A 27,664-nucleotide genomic window follows, 5' to 3' on the forward strand; every position below is an offset into this window, starting at 1 on the left:
GCCCCTACCCACAGGGCGTCCAGAGCTACTGGCTCTGGGCTGAGCCCCTCTTTGCCTCCACATCCCCTTGTTCAATCAGTCTCCCCCCAGAGCCTGCCCCTGTGGGTGCCTATCTCCCCTGCCACTCATCCTAAGGGCCTCCCTCCACCCATAAAATACCCCCCTCTCTGATGGGCCCAGGGCCCTGGCCAGGCCTTCCTCCCCTCCCCCCTACCTGGCCCCCTGCTCACTCCCAGAGCCATTTGGCTGATGGTCAGAACTGTCCGTCAAGGGGGCTCTGAGCCCCTGGGGACCCAGATGGGAGGAGGGAAGGGGAGAGGTCGGGGGTCAGGCCACGTCCCCTCAGCTCAGCTCTTTCCCCTCCCCCTTCCTAACAAAGGGAACAGCCATCCCTATGCTGGGTGGGGGCGGCCTGGTACTCAGGGAAGCAGGGAGAGAAGGACTGTGGGGATGGCCATGGGCAGGAGGCGGGGGTGGGGCTCGCCTGCCCCTCCTCTGCCCTCCCCCTCGGGTCAAGGCTAAGGTGATTCCTCAACCTCTCTGGGAGGCTGGGCTGGGCTGGGAAGGGAGGAGGATCTGGACAGACAAAGAACCGGAGCCCCCGGGAGTTGGGGGCTGGGGGGGTCCCCTGCACCTGGGACCCAGGCAGCCCCAGCTGAGGGAGGGGCAGCAGGCACCCCTCTGGCCTTGGTCTCACCCTCTGCGTGGCCCTGCCTCCCATCTGTACTGATCCCTGCAGATCCCAGAGCCACACAAAACCTTTGAGCTCGGACAGGGTTAGACGGGGCTAGGGGGGAAACTGAGGCCCAGAGAGGGGAGACGGAGTCAGAGCTGGGATCAAGGATGGAGGGTTCTCAGTGCTGTCTGGAGCCTCACCCTTTTCTCTGCTCCTACCTAAGGAGACATCCCTGCCTTCCCTGCCCAGCGCTTGGGAGGCTTAGGTAGGGGGGCAGGCAGTAAAAAGTTCTAAGGGAAGGGAAGAGAGGGAAGAGGGAAGAGGAGGTTGAGAAGAGGGAGAAGCTGAGTTTTCTCTCTCCTCTGAGAAAAAGGGGGACCAGGGAAAAGAAATTCTAAATATGATGTGTCTCTAGCACTGGCCCGGTACAGCTTCAAGGTGAAACATCAAGTCAGAAAGGGCAGGAAAGCAACGTGGACTGGGCCTTCCCAAGCACCTGGCTATTGATGGCTGGGGACGAGGACGTTCAGCGAGGTTCTTTCTCCTGCCCACCAACACATAGCAAAGGAAGATTCACACTCCCGTCCATCCCTAACCCCACCCAACACTGCCTCAGAGCCTCCCACCTGCCCAGCCCAACTGTGGAGGGCAAAGGGGAGCCAAGGCAGTAAACAGTTTTAAGCCTATCCCTCCACACAGCCCCCCAAACCCTGTGCCCACAAGAGATGAAGAGATGCCAGAGGCAGAACGAAATGGGGAAATTTGTGCTTAAATTCTTCCACGAAGCTGGCTCTCACGGAGAGGGCCGCAGCCAAAAGGACGTGGGGGGAGGATAAGGTGGGCCTCTTTTTGGGGGGGTGGGCTGGCTGGAACATGGCCCCATAGCCTGCCAAGGAGGCCCCAGATGGGCCGAGGACTAGAGGGGTCCCGCTGCCCTCCCCCAAACCTCCCCTCCCTTCTCTCCCTCTCTTTCTCGGCTGGCTATCGACCGGGGCTGTGACATGGTAGATCAATACGGCAGGGATATAAAGCCGGCTGGCTGCCTGCCTGCCTCTGCCTCTCCCTCTCTCCCCGCTTGCCTTGCTTCCCTTTCTCAGAGCCGCACCCAGGTCCCCCACCCCCCATGGCCCCCTTACCCACACCTCCAAGGGGCCAAGCCCCCACCCCATCCTGCCAACCACCCCCCTACAGCAGGAGAGCTTAGGGAGGCTGAAAGCTTGGACAGCCAAGAGAGGGGGTGAGTATGGGAATGGGCAGGGAAGCAGATGGGGACGGGGGTCACACTGGCAGGTAAGGGGGCTGGGATCAATTAAGGGACAGTCCTCCTGGAAGAAAGCAGGCATCCCCTCAGTTGGGAGCAGCTCGGGGAGATGGGGCCCTTTGAGGGTATGAGAGGGATGGACCTCTGGGAGATGGACAGAGGGTACCTGGGGGTGCTGGGGAGACATTGTCCTGAGCCCACAGAGTGGGGGAAGTCCTGGGTTGGTGCTGGAGTAAGGTAAGGTGAATGGATGCCCAGAACAGTGGGGCAACCCCCAGGCAGCCTGCTGCCCATCCACAGAGCCCCTGGCTGCCCCATCCTTGGGTCTCTGTCGGCAGAAGCTGCCTTGGCCTCGCCCCAGGGCCTGGCCTGCACGTGTGTGTGGCGGGGGAAGTGCGGGGGGGGGGGGGATTGTGAGGCTTCGGACAGGGGTTCCAGGGCAGCGCTGTGCTGTCTAGCTGCTGTACGTATAGTGTGTGCGTGTGTTCCCGTGCACCTGGGCGGCCGTGTGTCTTTGAGTCCCTGAGCTCTGCTGTGGAACTCCAGGACTGTGTCCCCGAATGTCTCAGCTACTGAGTCATGTCCGTGTGACCATGAATCTGTGGGTGTATCCCCGGGGCCTCGGCAGCCCTGAGTGTGTGTGTGTGTGTGTGTGTGTGTGTGTGTGCGCGCGCGCGCTTTCATGAGTATCTCCCCTACTCTGGGCATCCCCACACGTGTGTATGCAGATCTGCCTGACCCTCGGGGGAGTGTGCGTGTATCCCCAGCAGCACCTCGGTGACCTTCCGTCCCCAGGTGACATGGTGGCTGTGTGTTCTTGCATTCCAGGAAACCCGCGTGTGCGAGCTGCCGCCTGAGTGTGTCTGGGCGGGCGTGAGTCTGTGAGAATCTGGGGAGTATGCAACGAGCCCCCGTGTGTCTGTGTGTGCGGACTCTGTGCCTGCGTCTGTGTGCGGTTGTCTGTGTGGTTGCGTCTGTGTGTGTGGGAGCTCCTTTCTTTCTGTCAGAGAGCCAGTGTGCTTTCTGCGTGTCTACGTGATGCCACGTGTCCCTGGGTGCCGAGGGCCAAGTGTATTTCCACGAGTGGGATGGAAGCTCTGGGTGTGTCCTGCGTGTGTCATGGTGACTTGGTGCATCTGACAGTGTTGGCAGGGGCGGGGAGGGGGTCCCTGAGTGGGGGAGGGTGGCGAGGCAGCAGAGCTTTGCCACTGCGGTGCCGGCTGGCCCGTTTTATAGCTGTGGCTACATCAGCTACATCGCCTCCAAATCCAAATGTGAGGGCCTTCCTCTCTTCCCTGCCAGAGGCCCCAGATCGCTTTGCCAGGACGGGCCCACGGCCCCCTCCCCCTTCCCCCTTGGGCGCCGGACCGCTGCTCCTCAGCACCCCCTGCTTTAGTGGACGCCACCTCAACTCCACCAAGCGACCTCCGTCCCTCCCAACCCCCCCAGCGCCACCCGCTCCCCCCGCCCTCCCCCCCACCACAAGTCCAGTCCAACCCAGACAAAAGCAATTACTCCTGAGGTAGGATGTGAGTGTGGGTGTTAGAAACAGAAAAAAGGGGGGAGGGAGGGGGAGTGAGAGACACACACACAGAGGCAGGGATGGACAGCCAGAGACCTGGAGAGACAGGGACGAGAGAGACAGAGGATGAAAGAGACTGGAAGAGACCCAGACACAGGAGGAAGCGGCAGAGAAAAGGAGCAGAGGAAGGGCAACCGTGCAATGGAGAGACACACAGACACAGGGGCCAGACAGACAGAGAGCATGGAAGGCACAGTGATGGAGGCATGCAGATAAAGCAAGGATGGGGGCCAGATATGCGGAGGACTGAGGAGTTGGGGGGATGGGAACGATTCGCAGAGGGAAACAGAAAGACAAGACAGACAGGAAGAGCAAGACAGAAAGGCAGAGACAGCTGGGGAGAGACCTCGAAGCTGGAGGTGGAAGGAAGTTGGGAACGTAGAAAACACTGAGGCAGCAAAGCTAGAGAGGGGCTAAGGGGGGCTCAATCCAAAGCAGTTTCTCTTTCTGTGCACTCGTGTGCGTGGGTATACACACACGCACGCGTGCACACACACACACACACACACACACACACTGGCTTTCTTCCCGCCCCACCCCACCCCCGGTCAGAAGTCAGGGGTGCCTAAGCCCTAGGGGCCCACAGTCCTCCAGGTCCCTGTGAGCCAAGGCAGGGAGGGAACAGGATGGACAGACAGGAACAGTCTCCTGACAGCAGCAGGGAGGGGTGGGAGCAGACTGGGCTCCTGATCACAGGGCAGGTGGGAGCAGTATCTCCCTCTTCCCACAGTCCCTGCTGCCTCTCCCTCCACACACAGGAGCACACACCAGGGGCCTTCACCAAGTACAAGTTCCTTACACTCTGCCCCACAGCAGCCTGTTGAGGGGTGGGGCTGCAGACCCCAGGTGTGGGTGCACCCCGCCCCTGTCACACCCCCCCAGGCTGATGGCCCTCACCTCCACCAGCTCATTCTCACACCCTCACGTACACACTCTTTCTGACTATCCCTGAGCCCCTTGCCTGCTCTCTCCGCTGACTTTTTGCTATCTCCCTGTCTCTTTGTCTGCTCTTCTCAGCTGCTCCCTCTCTCCAGGCATTTCTCTGTTGCGGGGTGCTCCCTGAGTCTCCCCGAGTTCATCTCTCCCTTTCTCAGATGACTCCTCTGGCCCTCCTGTCCACACATGTCCCCAGAGAAGGGCAGATGGCTGTACAGGGGGCCTGAGAAGCTATCCTGGAGCAGTGGGCCAAGGGCAAGAGAGGGATACCTCCTTTCTTATTTCTCCCTCAAGCACCTTTTTTCCTCCTCTCTTCCTCACCGCCCCCCCTCCTTATCCCCACCAGGTCCACATCTCCATGTGGCTCTCTCTGGAGACAGAAAGCTAGACGTGGACCCATACAAACCCTACTTGCAAGACTGGAAACAGATCCAGGCTCAGAACAAGGAGGGAGTGGGGTGGAATGGACAAGCCAAGACCCGGATGAAACCAAGCAAAGGAAAAAAGAAAGGGACAGGGGTGGAGCCCCAGGATGGGGAAGAGGAAAGGAAGGAAACCAGAAGCAGAGACAACATAAGCTGGACAATCCCGGGGGTGGGCTGGAAGTGCACATATTGACTTCCAAGAAACGTTGCTAAAATGACCTAGGGTCAGACTCTGTGGCCTGACATCTCTCTACCAGCTCTCTACTTGGAGTTAGGGCCAAGTGCCTGCCCGCCACCCCTGGGGCTGCATGCCTGCCAGGACAATGGGCACTTCAGCCTTCACTTGCTCTGGGACTGCGAGGCCAGGGATCCAGCAGTCCCTGAAGCTGCCGAGAGAGGAAAGCCATTTGCACTTCCTCCACATCTGTATTTGGGTCCTACCCCGTGGCTGACAGACGCTCCCAGTCCTGGGTGGGTGACAGCTATCTCCACCCAGCCAGTGCCAGCCAAAGGGAAGGAGTGATCTCCCGACACCTCGGAGCATCCCACAATGGCAAACAGCACCTCGAATCCGAATCCGACTCCACACCCAGTAAGGACTGCCTCCAGCCTGCAGCCTCACACAGACTCGCCCTATGGGCCCACCCACAGGCAAGGAGCTGCCCCCCGCTGAAGCTGCTTTCTGGCCCAGCCACCCGACCCCGACCCCGAGGCCCGTCTGTAACAGCACATGCCCTATTCCGGTAGCCAAAGTGCTAGCCCCAGGTGCAACATAAAGGTGGCTAACTGGGCTTGGGGCATCCAAGCAAGTCCCCAACCCCACATACTGACTCCCTGGTTCTGGTCTGCAGAACAGCCGCAGTGCCACTCAGACCTGCATTTCCGCTTCTGGAGCATTCTGCTGCCACACCCATACTCTCACCCACGGGAGGAAGCGACTGCCTTATGGCTCCATGTCCCTGCCTCTGAAGCAGCCTTGGGTTCTCTCCAAGGCCCCTCACCAGAGCCAGCAATGGAATCCTCTCACCCACAGCTGAGCTCCTGCTTCTGAGGCAGACTCTCTCCCTCAGGGTGTGCGGGCACCCTGGGAATGCCACCTGTGGGACTCCAGGGCCTCATCCACACCAAAGGCCACCAAGTCATTTTGTGGAAGGACACAGGGGAGGGAGAGACGAAGTGGGAACACCACCTGCTCCTGCCCAGCACTGGGAGGGCCTTGGATGTCCAGCGGACAGTAGCTGTCCATGGGGACTCTGAGGCCAGGCCAGCATCCATGGTCCCCAGTAGTGACCCACCCACTTGAACAGTAACTTAGCCTTGGCTTCTCCTAACCCTGCAGGAACCCCCTCACCACCTCCTCCTCTCAAAGACTGCCTGAGCCCGCCCCCCACCCCCCAGGCAAGTCAATCATATGCCACTCCCTCCTGACCCCAGCACCTTGCAGACCTGTGAGTTCAGGGTAGTGGGTACGTATGGCTGTCTTCCCACCAATCTGGGGCCCCTCAGAGGCCACACAGGTCTGCCTCCCCTCTGTGTCACCAGACTGAGACACAAGGCCTGGCACACTAGAAACCCCCCAGAAATGTTGGCAGAAAGAATAAATGGATGGATTTGGGTTTATGTGTCCATGTGTTCATTTCTTTATTCATTCATTCAACAAATCCTTACTGAGCCATTTACACTTTGCCAGGGACTGGGTGCAGACAGCTAATGGGGGGAGACACTACACACACAATATATGATCAGACATGGTAACGGTGCTCAGGAAGGAGGAACGGGGTAGGGGGCAATGCAGCCTTAGTGAGGGGTCAGGGAGCCTTACACAGAGAGGGAGAGCCGGAGAGCCAAGGTAGGCTGAGGAGTGAACTCAAGCAAGAGTGGAGAGAAGGGCCCAAGAGAGGGGAGGGGAGGGGAGGGAAGGGAGCCACGTGCGCACAGAGGCAGACAGCACCTCCAGGGCTGGAGGGGGTCTGGGCGCCGAGGAGGCCTCCAGATACTGGAGTGGAATCACTCACCTTCCAAGTGCGGCTATAAAGGATAGTGGGGGTGGGGGCAATGTTTGATGTAGTTGTTGTTTTGTAACAAAATGATATACCGAAGAGAGTGTGGCCTCCTTCAAACACGTCTGGTGGGGGCGGGGGGGATGAACTTTCCCCGTGGACCACTCAGATATATTGGCAGCAGCCTTCAGGGCTAGTTCACAGACTCCATCAGCTAAACACCCCCTGTTGTACATTTGTCTCTAGTTTCTAGTGAAAAACCAACAAATAGCCCAAGCATTATCCAACCCTCTCCATTTTTAAATTTGTCAGGGTTGGCAACAAATAAGACTTCAGGGGTTTCCCCCCAATCAAGTACCCCCCCGCCCAAGCATAAGGATCCGCCATCCCGAGGAGATTCGAACTGCTGTGGTGAGTCCTATTGATGTGGGAGAGCAAGAGCTTACAGCTCAGGCAGACCTGAGCCCAAATTCTGCCTCTACCTGCCTTAGGCCAGTTGCCTCCCCTCTCTGTGCCTCAGTTTCCTTCTCTGGCAACAGGGGACCACCATCCACCTCACAGGCTTGCACTGAGGATTAATGCAAAATACCCAGAGTAGGCCCTGGCATGGAGGTGGCCCCTTGGTAAATATCAGTTCCGCCATTTGGATGCAACAGCTCTCGGCATGTGTTACCGAAACTGTCACACGTGTGTCCGTGAAGCCTTGGATACCTAACAAACATCTATCTGAACACAAAGAACGAAAATCAGAGACCTGGTTTGCGACTTCCGCCAGCTCTGAAACATAATTCCTTTAACAGCCTCTGCTAATTTAGCCCAACTTTCAGGCATTCCTCAAAGCCAACCTCTAGTCCCCAAATTCTGCAACCTGGAAGCTCCTCAACCCTCTTTTTTTAAGATTATTTTTTTTTTCCACGTTTTTTTTTTTTATTTATTTTTGGGACAGAGAGAGACAGAGCATGAACGGGGGAGGGGCAGAGAGAGAGGGAGACACAGAATCGGAAACAGGCTCCAGGCTCTGAGCCATCAGACCAGAGCCCGACGCGGGGCTCGAACTCACGGACCGCGAGATCGTGACCTGGCTGAAGTCGGACGCTCAACCGACTGCGCCACCCAGGCGCCCCAACCCTCTTTTTTTAAATATATATGTGCATATATATATATATATGCACATATATATATACATATATATGTACGTATATATACATATATATACATATATATGTACGTACATATATATGTGTATATATATGTATATATACATATATACGTATATATGTGCATATATATACATATATATATACATATATATGTACGTACATATATATGTATATATGTATATATATATGCACATATATATATGTAATTTAATTTGATTTTAAGTCAGCGCCACACCCAATGTGGGGCTTGAACTCACGACTGAGAGGTGAAGGGTCGCATGCTCTATTGACCGAGCCAGCAAGAAGCTCCTCCTTGACCCTCTTTTCAACATCAAGAGCATCAGGGGACCTGAAAGTTCCCGGCAAAGCTACAATTCTGGCTCCCTGGAGAAAGTTCACATCCTATACTCAGACTCCCACACTCCTTACCAGTTAGAACGGGGTCCATGGGTGGGTTTCAGGGGGGCTGTGAAGATCCTGAGTTGGAGCACAACTGGGGAGATATAGGGATGGGTTTTCCCAAGAGAAAGTCTATACTAAAAGTTGTATAACTAGAATTCTATGGGCCAAAGATTGCCCAAACCATGCGGCTTGGACCACAGGGAGATTTTTGAAATTTTGTGTTAGTAGCCAACATTTAAAAAAATGGGAGAGGGGCGCCTGGGTGGCTCAGTTGGTTGCGCGTCCGGCTTCGACTCAGGTCATGATCTCGCAGCTCGTGAGTTTGAGCCCCGCCTAGGGCTCTGCGCTGACCGCTCAGAGCCTGCAGCCTGCTTCGGATTCTGTGTTTCCCTCATCTCTCTGCCCCTAACCCACTTGCATCCTGTCTCTGTCTCTCTCAAAAATAAATACACATTAAAAACATTTTTTTAATGGGAGATTTCACACGAAATTCTGGGTATCTGACTTCTTTTGGAAAACTGGAAAATCTGGCAAGTGGGGTTTGCATCTCTGCAGGGAGACAGAGAGTGGAGCTGAAGAGCAGTCTCCCACCGCAATGCATTTTCTAGTCCACTGTGGTTCCTACGACCGCAGGTTGCAGACCCTAGGACACAGCTTTCATCTGCTTCTTCAGGTGTCTGACCCCTGGTACAGCAAGGATGCCTGGGTAGGACGCCTATGAGGGCCACCACAGGCCTCCCCAGACCCCGTGAAACCCATCCGTGGACCCTATTCTAACTGGTAAGGAATGCAGGGGTCTGAGTACAGGATGTGTGCTTTTTCCAGGGAACCAGAATCATCCTGAACCTGAACAGTCCTGAGGCCTGTGGGTTAAGCTGCTCTGGTAGAAACAGACGCGGCAGCATGGTGGTGGTAGGGGTGCAGGTCCCACCCCAGAGGCCCTGTCCCACCTCTCTCCGGATCCTCACTACCGGGGCCTCATCAGGCTGAGCGGAGCAAACACCAGAGCACATGCCCAGAGCCCGTTTCCTCATGAGCTGAGCTGCTGGGGAGCACTTGCTTCTGTTTGGGAGTCTCAGTGGGCTCCAAGGAGGGGTCTCACAAATCCTCACTTGTTCAGGGGATCTTCCAGCTGTATTTTGAGCTCCTGCTTCCTGAGGCAAATGCTTCCATGGAGTAACTTCTTTCATCCTCCCATCCTGTGTGGTGGGTGCTGTTATAACCCTCCTCTGACGGATGGGGAAACTGAGGATTACACAACTCACATGAGGCACAGGGGCCATCTGGCTCTGGAGTTGGAATCTGAACTGCCTCACTAGCCTTCCGCCCTCAGGACAGCGCTTGAGGAGGGTTCTGTTATCATTCCCTTTATAGATGAGGAAATGAAGGCTCTGACTATCCCAAGTCACTCCCAGTTAGGAAGGGAAAGAAAGGGGGTTCACACAGGCGTGTCTGCCCCCCAGCTGTGATCTGAGCCACCAAGTTATCCATCTCTCTCCTGCTGAGCATGATACTCACCGGCAGAAACCCTCACGGTCACCCACACCCAGAACCACCTGTTTGGCCAGAAAGCCACAGGACACACAGAGCATAAAAACGCAAAACAGGCTAACCTCGTGGAGGACAGAGCAAACCAAGGAAGGGCACCACTCCTGGGGTGCAGCCAGGGAAGAGGAGGGGAAAGCAGGGACTCCTGGAAGGGAACAGGACCCGGAGCACAGCAATAAGCAAAGCTCTGAGGCCGTGGCCCTTACCTCTTGGGCAAACGCAGCGAAGCTAATACATTCAGGCCACCAACCCAGTCCAGTCGAGAACCTGGAAAGAGAGGAGAAGAGAGTCAGCCTCCTAGGGAATATGTGAAGCATCCCCAACTCGGGCAGGATGAGGCAACTCCTCAAGTAGAGGAACTTGGCTCCTGTTGCACCATCCGTAGGCACCTCTTGGCGAATGTGGACTCAGGTCCTGCCAGCCACTTGTTGCCCTCAGCGGTCATTTCCGGGCTCTGAGCCTCAGTGTCCCCATCTCTTAAATGGGCATCCCACTGCCTGCCTTGTTGAACATCTGTCTTTCCCATCAGACTGGAAGCCCCCTGAAGGGCAGGGACTGTGTCTTACAGTGTTTGCCTTTGGCAGAGGGCCCTCCAAATGCAGGATGCCCCGGTAAGAAAATGATGGGCGATGAGCGAAGGGGTGGACAGATGGAGGGATTAATTAATTCACAAGCTATGTATTTCAAAGGACGGGTGGGGGGATCAAACGAGAAAGACATCGGAGAGAGTTACTCGTCAGGTGCCTGCGTGCTGCAAGGAGATGAAAATAAAAGTCCTGATGATATTTCTGACTCATATATTCATTCATTCATTTATTCGTTGGGTTAATCGGCAGATATGGAAGTGTATCTAGGCTGGGCTCTGGACCAAGGGTGGGGGTGCAGAGGTGAATTAGATAAGGTCCCTGCCCTGTCTGCTGGAGGGCTCACAGGCAAGACCCAATGCTAACATGCTGGGGTAAGGAGAGGGTGCTGCAAGAATCCCAGGGGGAGTCAGGGAAGACCTAAGAAGGGTGCTACCCTCGAGCAGAGCACAGCGAATAAACTTTAGTCAGGCAGAGGGCCGGGAGGAAGGGAAGGAAATGTCAGGCCTTTACCTGCCCAGGGGACACCAGACAAGCGGGAAAGACGAGGCTTCAGGGATAGCAGAGGCTGCACCCCACAGGGCCTGGGCCTAGCAGCTAGGGGAAGGGGCACAAGCCACTCTGTCTTTAGAAAGGTCCCACTGTGTGGTGTGCAGAAGATGGAGAGGACAGAGAGGACATGGGGAGACCAGTCACCAAAGAGTGTCCACAGCCCTGCAGGGCGGCAGAGTGACAGCTGGGATCGGCCATACTTTACAGATGCAGTGGACGAGGTTGAAAAGAGATGGGACTTCCCTGGGGTCCTGTGGAGCTGGGTGAAGGAGGGAGCTGGTTAGAGAGTAAGAGCCCAGGTGCCTTGTCTGAAAACCTGGTTTCTTGCCTTCTGGGAACATGGTCCTCCTGGGAAAGGAACCCACACAGAGATCTCTTTTGCCCCTGCTTCCTGTGGGCTTTCAGAGAAGGAGCGGGGACTGTAAGATAGGGCGAGACTTCCCAAAAGAGACAGAATGTCAGGGAGACCTTCCCCAGGCAAGTACTGATGAGTTCACAGTGAGGAGCAACGTCCATCCGTCGCAAAAGAGAGAGCCCTGTGGGGGAGTTAACAAAGCCGGTAAGCCCACATCGGTCTCACACCTTTGTGCCCCATACGTGCAGTCCTGAGAGGGGAGACAAGAGGGGGACAGGTAGGATGGCCATGGACCTGGAAGTCTGGTATACTACTTTCCTATCTCATGGCAAATATGCTGGCACAGATGGGGAGACTGAGGCCCAGGACCAGCCAAACGCACACGGAATTAGTGGAGGCTGGACAGAAGTTGAGAAGGAGAAAAGAGAGAAAAAGACAGACTGAGACAGTAGGCAGAGAGACGATGGCTGGACGGATGGATGACTGGATGGACAGATGGATGGACGGAGGGATGGATAGGAAAGGGAAGAGAATAAATGGGGAGACAGAGAGAGTAGGTGTGGAGAGAGCCACAGGTAGAGAGCAAAGCCCAAACGGGGGAAAAAAAAGGGGGTAAAAGGAACAAGAGGTCCCCCCAACTCCACCCTCCCAAATCCCCCTTTCTCTACTGGGGCCTCTATCTTCATGGGTGGAAGGGGACCAGGACCCCTGTTCCCTGGGGGGAGGGAGGAGCTGGGGTTTCTCCCCTCCCAGGGGCTGCTCCCCCCACATACCCCCACCCCCCCACCCCTGCCCGGAGCTAATCAGCGGCTGTCATCTCCACGGTGAGGTCTTGGTTAAGGAGATTTAGGGCCGGGATCAATAGGAAATTTAAAAATCGATGCAGCGCGCAGGGCAAAATCGATGGCGTTTAATCGCCTTGCCGATTCCCAGTCAAAACAATTAGCCGCGCTGAGTGTTGAACACGGTGGCGACACGGCATTAACCGTCAATATTGGTGTAAGTGATGGCGGGCGGGCGGGGGAATCCCTGGGCCTCCGAGGCAGACACTGCCCGAGGGCTGGGGTCTTCCCGGGGGCAGTGCCCTATGTTGGCACTTCCCTCCAGCAGCAGCCCCCATGCTCAGCTCTCCCGTCTGCACTCTGCCACCCTCAGCCACCGTGCCCAATGCCCATGATGAGCAGCACCGCGGCTGGGCCCTTCCCCCTCTTGTCAGCTCCCAGCCCCTGTGCCCTCATACGCCCTCGGACAGACCTCTCTCCCCAGGAAATAACGTCTCCCCTGTGCAGGAGACAGAGCAGTGCCTTGGAGCTGGAAGATGGCAGGAGCTACTTAGGAGATGCCTTCTCCCCATTTCACAGATGGGGACTCTGAGGGAGAAGGAGCCAAAGCAGCTGACCTCTAGGGATCTGGCACAGGAAATGGAGGAGCCTGGATTTGAGTCCCGAGTTCTCTGACTCCGGAGACTATGTTCCTTGCAGCTGCGCCACAAAGAAGTTTCCAACGTTCACTCAGAGAAGGAAAGAAAGCCCTCAGCTCTCCTCAAAGCCAATATAAATGTGTGTTCCCTGGTCTGTCTGCTACCCGCCGGCCAGACTGTGAGCTCCTGGAGGCTCGCTTGGGGCTGGGCTCCTCTGGGGAGTCCCCAGCATCACCCAGGACAGGGTACGATCCTGAGCTGGAGCATGGGACAGGCCTGAGTATGACAGTGCCCCTTGGCCCCACACGCAGACTGCCCACCTACACTGCCACCAAGGACAAGATGAGCAGAGCAACGGGCCCCCCCAAACACAGGAGCTCAATATGTGCAGCCCAGTAGCCCTTAGTGAGAGCAGCTGGTGTTTCCCCAGTGCAAGCTGCAGGCCAGGCCGCCAGGCATGCTTAGCTGCTCTGTAGATGTGATCTCACAGAATCCCCACGACCCCGTTTGGTGAGGAGCATCCCCAAGACACAGAGGAGGAAATGGAGGCTCAGAGAGGTGAAGTCCTTTGCCCAAGGTCACACAGCCAAGAAAGGGCAGCTCCGTCTGACCGGGCTCTGAGAGACACGGGACACAGAGCAAACAAAATCTAGCGACAGTAAGCAAGAGAATATAATGTAAAGAGAGGGTGCAGGAAGCTAGCACTGAGGCCCTGGCGGGGCAGGGAAAGCAAGGCAGGAGCAGAACTGGAGATGGCACTCCGGGCTCCGGGCCCGGTGGGACTAGGATGGGAGATGGTGAGGCCAAGGCTGGCTCTCACTTTCTCTGAACTTGCCAGAGGACTCCCGGTTCTGGGGTGCTGCATAGCGGAGGGCAGAGGCTTCTACCGCGGCCACCTGCTCCCTGGCGCGGAAGAACAGGGCGGGGGTGTGGGTAGGGGAGGAGACCCATGAGATGAGCCAGGGATTGATCTGACAAGGTCCTAATCAAATGGTCAATATCACTGACCTGACCACTTAACCTATTGATAAGCTGGCAAGAATGGAGCAGGCAGCGAGTGGGCTCAGGGCGGGAGACAGTGAGAGGGGCTGGGGGGAGTCCAACGGGGCAGCGCTCAGGGTCTGGGGGCTTGGAGAGGGTGTTCTCCTCTTCAAAGCGCCCCCACCTCCCCTCTGACAGGTCACCTGTCTTCTGTCTGGGGGCTCCTACCCAAGCTTCTCCCTCCACTCAGGGCCCCTCAGCCCTGCCCTGAGTGAGGCTGGGAACCATCCCCAGCACCCGAGCCATCCCCAGCTCCCCTTGGATGGTGCCTTAGCTTTTCATACATGCGAAGGACTTCTCTAAGCCTCGATGTCCTCACCTGTCACCCGGGGATCATTACAATCGGGAATACCTAGATGTCCTATGACTGGGGACCGGAACGATAAACGATAGTACAGGAGGACTGCAGGGCTGTAGAAAATATGCTCAAAAGAAATTCATTGACAAGGGAGCGATGCTCATAATCCACTATTAGGAAGTAAAAGGCAGGTTATAAACTGATATGTGGCATGTGATCCCATTTGTATGAGACACACACATACACATACACACACACACAGCCCGCCAAAGAAAAAGGTTTAGAGCAGAAGTCAGAATTCTGAGTTTGGTCCCACGCATCTGAATTTTAATAAGTTCTTTGGGTAACCTCGAAGTCATACACCCATTTGAGAAAAAGCTAGCCAGAAAGGTAGGCATCAAGAAGTTAATTTTTCTTTCTCGTTTCACTAGATTACCATGGTGGGTTTTTTCCTCAACTCTCTGTATATCTGCATTTTCTCTTTTTCTACAGCGAACATTGTGGCACATCAGTTAATGTCTGTAATTGCAGAAAGTGGGGTTAATGAGCCCCACTAGGTGGCTGGGAGCTCGGTGGGCTCACAGTGAGTGGCGTTTCTCCGGCCCTCTCCCATTTCCCGGCCAGGCTTGTCTTATGTCCCCACTGTGTCCAAGTCCAGCAGAGTCCAGCGTGCCCCGAAATGAGAATAAAGCTAAAGCCCCTCTACTTTCTCCTCTATCAGAGAAGGCAGGGTGGGACCAAGCCAAATTCTGTGCCCTATGCCCTCTTCAGGAAACTGGCTGAGGGCTTATAGACAGGAGGGACAGCTGGAGGAGAAGTTGTGACCCAGAGGAAGGGAAAGAATTTTCCCAAAGGCACAGAGCTGGTTGTGACAGAGCTGGGACACACGCTGGGGCTCCTGGCTCCTGGGTCATGGCCTCCCACTGCTGGGAGGGAAGACATTGCAAGAACAAGTGTGCATGTAGACTAGAGGGCTCTCAGGAGAGCACCGACTTCTATGGGACAGAAGAGCATGGTGGCCAAAAAACAGGTTTGCCGCCGCCTCGCTGTGCGACCCTGGGCAAGTTACTTCACCTCTCTGAGCCTCCGGTTGCTCAGACATAAAATGACAATAAGAACACCTGTCTCACAATGCTCATGTGAGAAGTCAAGACCATGCTTATAACAAATTTACCAGAGAAACTGACGCAGAAGGCGGCAAGGGAGTGGGAGAAATGGTATCAGGATTACCAGCCATAAATGACATATGTGAGTAGGGTGTACAGAGGGTGAGAGGGAATCAGGGGGGCGGGGAAGGGAGGGGGTGTGTCCTGGTACTCTGTCTTGGGGTGTGAGCAGATTCAGTGAAGATACCTGGCTAAATATGTTTTTTGTTCATTCATTCATTCATTCATTCACTCATTCATTCACTCAATAAGCATTTCCTAAGGCCAGTTCTAGGCCAGACCCTGTGCCAGGCCCTACAGTCCAGATATGAACAATGGAAGATCCCACTGGGTTAGTAAAGGGGAATTAGGGACGGCTGGGGCTGGTCTCTCATCGGAGACTTGCTGCCTCAGTGGCCTCCAAACTGGCCCTCAGGGCTTCTGCTGAAAGGGGCCAAGTACAGGCGCACAAGCCCCCACCGCCCGAGCGGCGTGGCGCTTCAGGCCTGTGTGTGTGCGTGCACACTGGAATAGTAAGCTCTGTGCGGCAGGCTTATGTTCACCTTTGTGATTCACAGCACCGTGCACGGGGCCTGACACTCTGGGGACACGCCATGCTCAGGGGTTTTTTTTTCCTCCGTTTTTTCTAATGAAAAAAAAAAGTTCAAAGCACCCAGCACAATGCCTAACACCTGGCAGGTACTCGATAAATAGCAGCTATTATTAGTATCATCATCACACACGCGCGGTCACCCTTCATCCCCACAAAAACCTTATTTCGCCGAGGAGGAAAGTTGAGGCTTAAAAAGAGTGATATGATTTGCCCTCGGCCAGGATAGGACTGGAGGCAGGGTGCGTGGGTCTGGGGTCCCCTCCCCTGTGGCTAGGGTGTGTGCTGGGTGGGGGGGAAGAAGGAGGGGGGAAGAGGTGGGGGGGGTGAGCAGGTGAGATGATGGGGGACAAGGAGAATTGGCTGGGGTGAGTGGAGTGGTGAAGAGAAACGGAGTAGAGAGAACAGCCCCAGGGTGACAGGTCTGGAGTCTGGCTGCTTCAGGGTTCAGGCAGGCAGTGGCCTGACTTGCCGATACCCAGGTAGGTGCATCCCCCTGGAAGGTGGGCTCCTTCTACCCTTCTGTGGCACAGCGGACGCCCATTTCCACCCTTCATTACACGGGCAAGTGGGATGACAGGGGACTTGCTCCTGTTAGTCCGACAAACATCCGCTGAGCACTTGCAGTGTGCTGAGCACCATTCTAGGTGCTGGGGATACACCTTTGAACAAGACAAAGTCCCTGCCCTCACGGCATTGACCTTCTAGTGGAGGGGTAGATATAACAGACAAGAATACATATCTAAAAGCTAAGAAGGAAAATAAAGCAGGTGAAGGGGCAGGTTACAGAAGAATGTTTCTTTAGACTGAGAGGTCAAGAAAGGCCTGTGGGGGGTGGGGAAGGCAGGGCACCTGGGTGGCTCTGTCGGTTAAGTGTCTGACTTTGGCTCGGGTCATGATCTCACGGTCTGTGGGCTTGAGCCCTGGGTTGGGCTCTGTGCTGACAGCTCAGAGCCTGGAGCCTGCTTCAGATTCTGTGTCTCCCTCGCTCTCTGCCCCTCCCCTGCTTGCACTCTGTCTCTCTCTCTCTCAAAAATAAATAAACATTAAAATTAAAAAGAAAGAAAGAAAGAAAGAAAGAAAGAAAGAAAGAAAGAAAGAAAGAAAGAAAGATAGAAAGAAAGAAAGAAAGGCCTGTGGGGTAAAGTGGGTTTTGAGCAGAAGCCCAGATAAAGTATAGGATAAGGGCTTTCCTGGCAAAGGAAACAGCAAGTGCAAAGGCCCTAGGCAGGACCAATGTTGGTGTGTTTGAAGAACACCAAGATGGCCAGAGTGGACTGAGCTTCTGGGGACAAGAAAAAAGGAGTAGAAATTGAATAGGCAGGTGGGCGCCATCATATGGGACTTCTAGGCTAAGGAAGATGTTCTAGGGAGGGGTGGGGGTGAGAAGAGGGATGATAGGCTTTCTCACTGTGGCAGGTGAAGGTTGGTCTCACCTTCAAAAACCAGGCTTCATCCTCATCCCTTTCCCATATACCCCGTGGGGCCTTCTGACCCATTCATTCTCTAAGAACAACCTCAAGAAGCCTTTAATAAACCCGTGGAGTCCCTGACAGGGTTTTGTCAGGGGACTGGGGACTCCCCTGGAGCAGGGAAGGGTCAGGCTCATCCGTGTGCCTTGGCATGCAGCTCAGGCCTGGCCACAGAAGGCCTCAGAAAACAGTAGCATATGGGCAGTCACTCAGGGGACTGTAACCCTCAACCTCCAGCTCCCACCAAAGCTCCATGTGGGAGAAGTTGTAGTTTGTCCAACTCTGCTCAGAGGCCAAGATATGGGGCTGGGAGCAAGGGGAAGGCTGTCTGTGTCGCCTCCCTGGCCAGGCCTTGGGCAGGGATCCTAGAGTGGACAGGCAGGGCAGGAGGTCCCTCCCTCCAGATCTTGCCATCTTCCTCCTGTCTCTCTGCCACGCCAGGGGATCCTCCAAAGGATCCCTGACTTGGTTCCCAGCTTACATCCTGTCGAGTCTCTCCCACAAAACGCTTCCATGCTACATGGTGCATCTGGAATAAATCCTGAGCCTTACAGACCTTCCCAGTGATGTCAAGCCTCATCTCTCACCCCTCCCTGCACACCCCTGCTAGTCCAGCGACTTCCCACACTGGCTCACACCTCCGTGCCTGTGCATAGGGAGTGCCTCCATTTGGAAAGCCCTCTGCTTCCCCTTTTCCTCTAGACCCTGCACACCGTTCTCCATGTCACCTCTTTGGTGAAGCCTCTGGACTCCCCCAGGCAGCTGGGCCTCCTGCTCCACATGGTCCCAGCATGTTCTGTGTGCTTCTATCAAAGCCCCGGTATCTGGGCCCCAGCCAGTGGGGGAGACTCCATTTCCCACCAGAGAGGTTTTCTAGACGGGCACTGAGGCACAGCAAAATTGGAGGCGGGGCGGGGATCTGTGTCCTGTATTGTTTATGCCTGTGTGGTCTTGGTGAGTTTCGGGAGGGATGCATGTGCACATTTAGAATCTCTGTATTGTGACTAATGCTCAGCTTAAATGTCACTTCCTCAGAGGTGTTCCCCCTGACCCACCAATCTAAACCAGGCTCTCCCATGACCCCTCCCACAGCCTCGTTTCCTTCCTTCCCAGACGTTATCACCGTTTATAACTAACTATACACGGAGGTTCGATCAGTGCCCGTCCTGTTGGCTCAGAGCTCTTGGAGAGCAAAGCCCAGGTCCGTCTTGTAAATCATTTTTTCCCAGCTTCTAAGACAGGGCCTGGCTCACACAGGGCTGTGTTCCTGTGTGATGAGTGGATTCATTCCATTAATATTTTCAGACTTAAGCATCTACCCATTTTCATTTTGCTCTAAGGGGATGAGTCTGAGGAGGGGGGTGTTTGTGTCTATAACTCAGAATACGCCTCTTCCACTCACCATGAGTGGCTTCCCATAGGACCTCTGAATGTGGCCTGCATGCACCCACGGGCATATGAGCTGGGATGCCACCATGTTTTAGTGTCCGTGTTTGTACCCTTTCTGTTGAAAAAAAAACAACTCTCTATGTGAGGAGCACCCTAGTGCTTTGGTATCTGTCTTGTCCTGTGATGTCTCGGTACATACGTGATGCACGGATGTCTGGGGTTTCATACCTGTGTGTATGTGCCTATCTGACGTGTCCATGTTCAAATCTGGCATGTCCATTTCGGCATCTCTGGTGATGTACGCACAAATGTCTGCGTGGATCTGTAGGCTTTAGTACCTGTGCATTTTCCAAGAGAAGCTCTGGCCAAGGGGATGTGCACCTGGGTCTCAGGACCCACAGGTGTACATGTCCATCATGGGTCTGAGAATCTGTGTGTGAATCTATCTCAGGACCACTGCATATGTCTACATGTATATTTCAAAATTTGCCTGTGCATCTGTTCAAGACTTATGTAGCCTCTGTAGTTTGGAGAGAGAGAGAGAAAAAAGAGAAAGACAGTGTGTGTGTGTGTGTGTGTGTGTGTGTGTGTGTGTGTGTGTGGTGTGTATGTCAGGAGTGACCTGGACATGTATATACCTGTGTGTCTCTCTTCCCCTAGCTGCTACTGCCTTCCCAGTCTGGATGAGTACCTATTCTCTCTCTCTCTCTCTCTCTCTCTCTCTCTCTCTCTCTCTCTCTCCCCCTCACACCCATCCATGCTCATGTGTGCCGTGTGGATGGGGAGGGGGCCGGGGTGTCGGCAAGCTCCTGTGTCACAAGGTTAATTTCTCCGCAGCCAGGCAGGCTGGGCCCTGAGGGAAGTGGTGGGGGAGGGGCTGGTCCCCACAGCCCCTCTGATAAATATGTATTTGGGGCTGCTGTGCTCAAAGGTCATGGGGGGAGAAGGAGGAGGAGGGGTGGTCTGCACTGTGCCGGGCTGCTGGGTCCCAGCCAGGCCCAGGATGGGTTGCGTGACTGCTTCCAGAGGGATGATGAGATTCAGGGAGATGCCCCCCTCATCCTGGTCTGGCCCACCCCACTCACAGCCATGCTCAGTGGGAGATGCTGTTGTGGACACACAGATATTCAAACTCTGGAGCAGGCAAGCACATAAGCCCACGCCCGCCCATACCCAGACAGAGGCTCAAACGATGCACAAAGACAGGCTTGTGAGCCACCAGATGCGCAGATAGCTGGGATCCCAGAGCCAGACCCACATCCCTTCTTCCTCACCTAACCTTCACCCCAACGTCAAAACACTACAAGTGCACAAGAACGAAGAGCATCTCACAATAAGAAAGGTCCCCACACACTCAATAAACACACGCACACTTGGACACAAAGGTGCACGGGGTCCAGTGAGAAAGGCACCCGGACACTTTGTGGGTGTGCATGTACGCACACACGCACGCACGCACACACACACACACACAAGCAAGGGCACACACAAAGGTGCGCACATAGATGCATACCAAGAGTCCCGAAGACACAAAGTTCTACGGAGACAGGTGCACGCTGACAATCGTAGATAACTGTGCGTGCACACAAACACACATATGAGCACACACACGTACAAAGACCCCAAAAGCAGGCAGGATGCACGGCGAAGCCAGGCTGGGAAAGCCACCCGGATGCAGCACAGCCCGCTCTGGCCCTTTCCCCACTGAGGCGAGAATAGCCGCCCGGTTTCTGGTCTCTGGCCCCCTAGCCAGCTTCAGCCAAATGCGCCATCATTTGTCCAGCCCCGATCACATCAATTGTCGAGCCTCCCCTCCTTGCTGACCAGCCATCTCGGCCATCAGCGGCCTCGGCCATTAGCCGGCTCCCGCCTCTGGCCTGAATTTGTTGAATCTTCCTTACCTGGCAGAACCGTCCAGACCAATGGAGCCCTTCCGGGGTGGTCTCCCTGACCCTTCCCTCAAGGGAGTCTGATGTCCCTGTTGTGTGACCCACAGCCCATGCCTCAGGGCGACCCCCCCTCGGCACACTGCTCATGCTGTCATTCTTCAATGACCGCTGGCCACGGTGGTTCTGGTGGATCGGGAGACTGTGTGTTTGAGTGTGTGTGTGTGAGTCCGCTTGCAGGCATGTGTGTATGGGTGATGGGATGGCTACAGCTGTGCTTTAAGTCAAAAGGAGTGTGTGTGTGTGCGTGAGTGTGTGTGTGTGTGGTGTGTGTGTGTGAGAGAGAGAGAGAGAGAGCAAGAGTAAGGGGTTAGGATATCAGCAGCTGTGCTTAAAGTCAAAGAGAGTCTGAGTGTGGTTGTGCATACGGGGACTTAGGATGTCAGGGACAGTGCTTCACACGTGTGCACATGCGTGTGCATGTGTGTGTGCTTTCCTGCCAGCAGTGACTCAGTGTGTAAGGCTAGCCTGGATGTGGGAGGCCATGAGGGGCTGTTTCTGTCTTGGGCACGGGGGGCAGCGCAGGACAGACGTTTGCTTCTCGAGCGGTTGGGAGCAAGTGGAGTATGTCTCTCCCAGACTCCGTTGCCTGTGTTTGTGAAAGTGACAGATGCTGTCTCCCTGGCCTCACTGCGGCGGATTAAGTCTGCGAATGCCACATGAGTCCGCACCCCGGTGGGGGAGGGTCCCCAGCCTGCTCTTACACACGAGTGTGTGGCCACAGCCTGTGTGATACGGGATCCTGAGGATAAGGGCTAAAGTAGCCCCCTTGGTTTCTGCGAGGGAGACTGTGTCTGAATGGACGCCAGGGAGAAGGGTTCCAGATGAGGGCACGGGCGCATGCACTCATGCTCACATACTAGTCCGTGTTGTCCAAGGCACATTGTCGCGAGATACACGTGTGTGCACGTGATCGCAATAGTGCTGGCTCCTCACAGCCGGCCAGATCAAGTCCAAACTTCTCCGAGCCTCCATAGAGGGGCCCTACGACACTGTGCCAACCTCTGCTCTTAGGGCCACACCCCCAACTGGGGCTGCTTCCTCCCAGTTTCCATCTTTCTGCCGTCTTTCTGCACCCCCCTTCCTCGGTGACTGAGCATCTTCAAAGACCTCCCTCCCTGTTTAAACCCACACCTCCCTCCTTGTCCAGAGTCCCAGTGACTTGGAAACTCCCTCCATGCTCACAGTCCAGGTACCAGAATCTTGTCTAAGGCTGGGATGGGGGCCACTTCAGAGTCTGTGGCTGGTGTCTAATAATCATGTGCCGGTAGGGTGTGATCGTGCTACCATTGCCTGAATACCTCAGGGAACTAACTGTATACTTCATTTGCTCAGTGACTCACACTACTCGATAAATACCTATTGAATGTGGGGACCAAGTATGTAGGGCCACCACCTCTAGCCTCCTTCTGACTATTTCAGAGCTGCAAAAGCTGCCTGCCCCCAAGCATCTAATGAAAGTGGGGCTGTGGGCAAATGAGGGAGAGTCACCTGCCTCGCAAGGCCACAGCCTGGGGCTCACTGGCAGGGGGCGGGGAGAATGTAAGCCTATCTGTAACCCTGTCTTTGAACAGGCCCAGGCTCAAACTGTCACCAACAGAATGGGCTCTTGACCTTGCTCATTTGCCAGCTTTCCCTTCAGGATACAAAGCAAGACCCAGGTCCTCGAAGCCCTCAATGAGCCACATAAGGCATCCATCCACCTGACGGGTCCTGGGAGACAGGTCTGTGGATGGACATCTCAGGGGGCAGGAAGGAAGTGGGGAAGGGGCCAAGCCAGAGAAAGGAAATGGTGCTGGGACACCTAAAGGGAGAGGGAAAGACCTCTAAGGACAGACTAAGCTTGGTACCAGGCCCAAAGGTGTGGGTGCTAGCACCGCTGGGTAGCTTACAGTCTGGGAGAATGCTATGGACCTCAAACCCTTATCTGTGAAAGGGACATCATCAGGGCTGCTATAAGATCTAGGTGGATGTAAGGGGCGTGTATCATCGTCATTATTGTTATTATTAAGTCAGGAGGTGTTGGGCCCAAGGGGAAAATGATGATATATATTTAGAAGAAAGAACAGACCCCAGTCTGAGGAGACCCCACACTCACTCTCTCCTCGAACAATTCTCCATACCCGGGTTCCTTAAGCATTTCAATCCTGAAAAAAATTCCTGGAAATTAACCAGCACATATCAGACATGGAAACTGCTCCCTTGCCCCCATCGAGGTCCAAACAGCTCCTGGCATGGCCATCTGTCCCCCTCATGCCTGCATCATGCCCCCCACATTAGGATTATGAGCCAGGGCTCTCACAAGTTCTACCCGTAGGGTGCTGAGATTAGGGCCCCTAGCTTGGCTGTCACACTAGTGGGAGAAGGGGTTCTGGCCTACGGCCCCTGCATGTATGAACCAGAATATGGAGGAGGCCTGGGGGTGGCCACTGAGGGATCCGCTAGAAAAAAAATCTAGCCAGCATGCTATCTAGGATATATAGGCTAACCTCTATGACACACACAGCATGGGTGTGGACACGTGCACACACACACACGCACACACACACACATGGTGGCCAAGTTCTTTCCTTGCCACGGCCTCTGTCACAGACACCCTCCATTTTCCCTGCAAAGACTGGCAGAGGGAAGTGAGGAAGAGAGGGTAACCAGGGCCCCCAAGAATGGCACTGCAAGCAACCAGGGGGTTGGCCAGTAGCTTAAGGGAAATGGGAATGGGGATCTGGACCTCCCAGTGGGCACGAATGGGCCTCTGTCCAACATTACCCAGAAATCAGGAAGTAGACACAGAATTGCGTTACCAGCACCTGGAGATGCAGACCGCGGCCCCGATCTGCTTCCCTCCTGGCCTGCCTACCACCCCTGACACGGGACGCTTTGTTACTAGGGAAGAGCCAGGGAAGGTTTCTGTGGGCTGGCTGACTTCAGGGAGGGGGCATCTTTTCTTGTTTTGTTTTCTTGAACCCAGCTTCAAGGTTGCTGTGCAAGCATGCTGTCGAGCCCACCCATATGCCCGTGACCCCTGTGCACATCTCTCATCATGGCACCCAGACCCTGCTTCATAAACCCACCCTCCCCCTGACCCGGGACACACAGAGACACCTAACGAAAACAACAGTGATAATAACAATAATAATAGCTCCGTGCAGCAATGGTACTTTCACACGTGACTTTATTTAACACATATCCTCATGTGCACACACCACGTTCAGACCAGACCTCGTACATACGCGCAGAACCTCTACTACAACCGTGCTGCACGTACACGCCGGTGCACCCACTGCCGATGCCAGACTTGGCACACGCATGGACGGCTACCACGCACAGAGCCAGCGAGTGCCTCCCAAGTGAATGCTCGGCGAGGGGCCCGTGAACATCCAGACAAGGGAAGAACCAGTGTAAATACACGCGCCTACTCCCTCCTGCACATGTATTGCCCACAATGGGAGCCCCCCGTACCCAGCCCCCTGCTGAACACACATGTCGTGATTCTACACCTCCGGCTCCTCACTCTGCCAAGGCTCCCAAGCTCTGCACATAGTCAGTCCATCCGGAACACCTCTCGCAACGCACACAGGCCCTGTTATACACAGACACTGCCGCCATGGTCTGACTCCGTACACACCAGACCCCCACTGCGCAATGACGCTATATTCCCATGCCCTGGGGGAGGGGGCAAGTTTCACTGACAAGATGGCAAGAGACTAAAACCTACTGAGTTAAGCAGCTCATGGGGTCTTGCTCTAAACCCAGGATCTGCTCCCCAACTCCACAGGCCCCAAGAGCTAGGGGGAAAGTGGGGAGTGGTCAGCAGGCCAGATGTTTTCTCTTAGGACCTTTTACCTGGGACTCAGAAGCTCTAGAGATCCTCTCAGATGGACCCCCCCCCCCAATTTTCTCCCCTTTTCACTTCCCACTAGCCATCCATGTCATTTTCTTCTCTGTCCACACCCTTCTCTCTCAGTGGGGCTGAGTCCATAGCCATGAGCCCTCACTTAAGGTATTCCCCTCCCCCTCCAATGGCCCCAGTGAACATCCAGCGGGACTTCTCTAGGAAGCCAGGGGAAATAGGGGGTGGCGCTAGAACCCCAGGGCAGACCCAAGCCCCCAGCAGAGAAAAAAGACAGTAGAAACACATGGGGGTACGGAATCGGAATCGGGGTTAGGCTCTGCTGGGAACTCGGGAGATCCTTGTCTTTGCACAGACCCCCTCTCCCTGGCACTCTGTTCAAGGCCAATGCCACAAAAGTGATGAATAAATGAAACTGAGGGAGGGGACAGAAAGGACAGGGCAACAGAGAAAATGAGTGGCAGGGAGGAAGAATGAAAGAAAAGGGGAAAGGGGGAAGGGAAAAAAGAGAGAAAAAGAAAGGAAGGGGTGGGGAGAAAGAAGAAAGAAAGAAAGAAAGAAAGAAAGAAAGAAAGAAAGAAAGAAAGAAAGAAAGAAAGAAAACTGAGTGGGGAGGAGAAAGCTTTTATTGAGAGGAAGAAGAGACAAACTGGAAAACAGGGAGAAAGAGAACCCGGTAAGGAGATGGAGAAAAAGCATCCGAGAAAGGACAGGAGAGGAAGAAAAGAGAAGCAAGCTCAGAGGCAGGAGGAGGCCGCCAAAGGGGTTCCCCAAGTTACAGACTTTGCCCAGAGAGCTGAGGGGTGCATCCTAGCTCCCCAACATCACTCCCCAGCCCTGGAGCTCCGCTCCCACCTCTCCTCCTACCAGAAACGCCACCGCCTCTCCGCGCCCCATCCCAGCTGCTCCCTCTCCTATCTTCCACCCTGCTGGCAGTCCAGAGCACCCCGTTTCTTTCTCTTGCCCCTCATTTCCACCCCCAGCCCTTTCTGGTCCCCCGTGCCCTCTTACCTCTCCCCCCCATGCACCCTGCTTGCTTCGGAGCTTCAGACAGCATCAGCAACCAATATCCTCACACTAAACCGGCCCCCACACCCCCAGGAAAGGGGGGAAAAAAAAGCAGGCGGCACCACCACCAGCCCTGACCCCCTCTCGCCTCATTCTCTCCACAGTCGCCCCTTCCCCAAATGCGGGGTCAAAAATGGGGATCCCACCCAGCCCGGGGAGCCTCTCCAAAGCGCCGAGGCCAGCCGGGAGCGGATGCCACCTCGCCTCTTCTCTGCACTCGCTCCTTTTTTGTATACGATGGCCCCAGCTGCGATGTGTTTTATTTTCATCGTCTTTTTATTGGTATTATTTTTTTTCTTTTTCTTTATTTTTTGCCTGGGGCGGCAGCGACGATGCGACCACCGCCTGGTCTCCGTCGCCAGCTCCCGGCCGTCGGCTCTTTCTCTCTCCGCGCTGCTCTCGCCTCCCTCCTTTCTCTTCTCTGTCTCCGCTCGCTCCTCCGTCCTTTCGGCTCCGTCCTCAGTCACTGCGCTCTCTCTCTACTGCCTCCCGCTCCACGCCTCTCCTTTCCCCATCCTTCTTGCCCCTTCTCCCCTTTTTCTCTCCCTCTTCACCTCCTCTCCGTCCCCATTTCTTCTCATCCCTCCCCACCCCCCACACACACACCACCACCACGCTCATCTCCTTTGGTTCCCTCGCCGCCACCGACAGCAAGCCATCCCCCCTCGCCCCCAAATAATAAAAATACCCAGCCAGGGGCAAAGCCCCGACGCCGGGCGCCGGGAGGGAGGCGAGAGGGCCGGGGCCGCAGCGGCGGCGGGCAGCCGGAGCGCGGTGCGGAGCGAGCGGCGCCCGCCCGGCTCCCGCCCGGAGAGCTCTCTGCAATAGGCCGAGCCGGCTGCATTAAGCTTCTTGCAATCAATAAAGCGCGGGTCAGATTATGCAAAGCGCAGATATTAATATGCAAAGTTTTAAAGATTTTTAAATGGAAGGGCGAGCGCGGCGCGGGCGGGCGGGCAGGGGCTGCGAGGGGAGAGGGAGGAAGGGAGGGCGGGCGGGCGGGCGCGCAGGCGAGCTGGGGAGAGGAGGAGGCTGCCCGCCGCCCGCCCGCCCGCCCGCCCGGCTGCGCCGCGCCGCCTTGCCTTACCGCTGCTCCCATCGGTAGGCGCCGCTGTCTTCGCCATGCGCGTCAGCTGCACGGCTCCGAGGGGATGGCCGAGGAGGAGCCGCCGCCGCCAACGCTACCCCCGCTCCCGCTCCCGCTCCCGCGCCCGCTCGCTGCCTGCTGCTGGCGCTGCTCTGGCCGCTGCTCCTCGCCTGAGCTGCCGGCGCGAGCCCAGGCGCGCGCCATCCCCGGCTCCCACCTTGTCCCCATGGCAACCCCGGGCCCAAGGATGCTCAGAGAGAGAGCGCGAGCGAGAGAGCGAGGGGGGAGAGAGGGAGAGGGAGAGGGCGGGGAGCGCAGGGGACACGGAGGCAGGGAGAGGCCCGAGACCCAGAGAGACACAGAGATACACAGAGACAGAGCGACTCAGAGATAAGCAGAGATAGGCTGAGACGGATAGAGACGCAGTGACAGAAAGAGGGGAGAGGGGCGGGGAGTAGAGGGGGACACCAAGACAAGGAGAAGCCCAGAGATACACAGCGCAGAGACACACAGAGACACAGAGACACAGAAAGAGACAGAGAGGAAAGGGAGAGGAGGGTGGGGAGCAGAGGGGGACTCAAAGGCAGGGAGAGACCCTGAGGCACAGAGACACCCACGGACAGAGAGACATCCAGAGACAGAGAGAAAAGGGAGAGGGAAGAGGACCAGGAGCACAGAAGGCACAGAGGCAGGGAAAGACTCATAGAGACAAAGAGATGCCTAGAGACAGAGACACAGAGATACACAGAGACACACAGGAAACATAGATGCGGGGACAGAGAGAGAAGGGTAGGGAGCAGAGAGAGACTCAAAGGCAGAGAGAGGCCTCAAAGAGACCTCAAAGAGACACCAGAGAC

At 55.6% G+C, this 27,664-nt stretch overlaps 1 protein-coding gene and 1 long non-coding RNA gene across 2 annotated transcripts in view; one reads left to right on the forward strand and one right to left on the reverse strand.

Annotated features, from left to right (window-relative positions):
- The window catches only part of POU2F2 (POU class 2 homeobox 2), a 76,553-nt gene extending 49,643 nt beyond the window's left edge, over window positions 1-26,910 (reverse strand). The window contains exons 1-2 of the mRNA XM_045442176.1: window positions 26,808-26,910; window positions 10,197-10,257 (exon numbers count right to left, since the gene is read on the reverse strand). The gene's annotated coding sequence lies outside the window, so the exon portion shown is untranslated. The remainder of the gene's footprint in view (window positions 1-10,196; window positions 10,258-26,807) is intronic.
- On the forward strand, window positions 1,740-6,496 carry LOC123578868. Its single transcript, XR_006702541.1, has 2 exons — window positions 1,740-1,913; window positions 4,802-6,496. It is a non-coding gene; the product is annotated as an uncharacterized LOC123578868 (long non-coding RNA).
- Window positions 26,911-27,664: the final 754 nt, after the last annotated feature.

This window comes from Leopardus geoffroyi, chromosome E2 (genome assembly GCF_018350155.1).
Source record: "Leopardus geoffroyi isolate Oge1 chromosome E2, O.geoffroyi_Oge1_pat1.0, whole genome shotgun sequence".
In the NCBI taxonomy this organism is placed as follows: Eukaryota; Metazoa; Chordata; class Mammalia; order Carnivora; family Felidae; genus Leopardus; species Leopardus geoffroyi.